Source organism: Chinchilla lanigera, unplaced genomic scaffold (genome assembly GCF_000276665.1).
Source record: "Chinchilla lanigera isolate Chin_1 unplaced genomic scaffold, ChiLan1.0 scaffold00127, whole genome shotgun sequence".
NCBI lineage: Eukaryota > Metazoa > Chordata > Mammalia > Rodentia > Chinchillidae > Chinchilla > Chinchilla lanigera.
The window spans coordinates 1,900,902-1,901,494 of NW_004955528.1; the positions used below are offsets into that span (position 1 = coordinate 1,900,902).

The 593-nt window shown below is 76.2% G+C and overlaps 1 protein-coding gene across 1 annotated transcript in view; it reads right to left on the minus strand.

Annotated features, from left to right (window-relative positions):
• Positions 1-150, minus strand: part of Lsm14b (LSM family member 14B) — a gene marked incomplete in the record, with an annotated part of 12,036 nt that extends 11,886 nt beyond the window's left edge. Inside the window, 1 exon segment of the mRNA XM_013507506.1 lies at positions 1-150.
• Positions 151-593: the final 443 nt, after the last annotated feature.

The following is a 593-nucleotide window of genomic DNA, read 5'->3' on the forward strand; positions in this document are numbered from 1 at the left end:
GCTTCGCGCCGCCGGGGCGCCTCCCGACGCGCCCGAGGGGCCTTCGGGAGGCGAGCGAGGGAGGGCAGCGGGGCGCGCGGCCCGGCTCAGACAATCTGGGAGGAACAGCGCCGCAGCCACATCCGGGGCCTAAGGCCGCCACGCGCCGCCCCCGCACGCTCGCTGCCTATTGGCTCGCTGCACCCGCCGCCCTTTAAATATGGCCGTGCAGCCGGCAGAGCGAGGGGGTGGGCCCTCACGCCACGCCTGCGCAGTAGGGTGTCCCGGGAGGGGTGGGCCTGTCTCTCCGCCCCCTCTCCGTAGCCGGCTCCCGGCGCACCCCGCGAGCGAGCAGCTGGGTGCCAAACACTGAACAGACTGGGCGGAGCGAGCGTGCGGCGGGGGTTGGGGGGACGGGCGGCTGCTGTTTGCAAGCTTGTGGGCGGGGCCGAGGCAGGCTCTGGAATAGCGCCACGCCCCGCCCTCCGCGCGTGCCAGTCCCGCCTGGTCGGCCCGGGAGCTCGCGAGAGGCGGCGCCCGCGGTTTCCCCTCCTGCAGAGGCGGGGCTCGGACGGCGCCTCGCCGGGCGGCTGGGCGGCTGGGCGGGTGTGCGG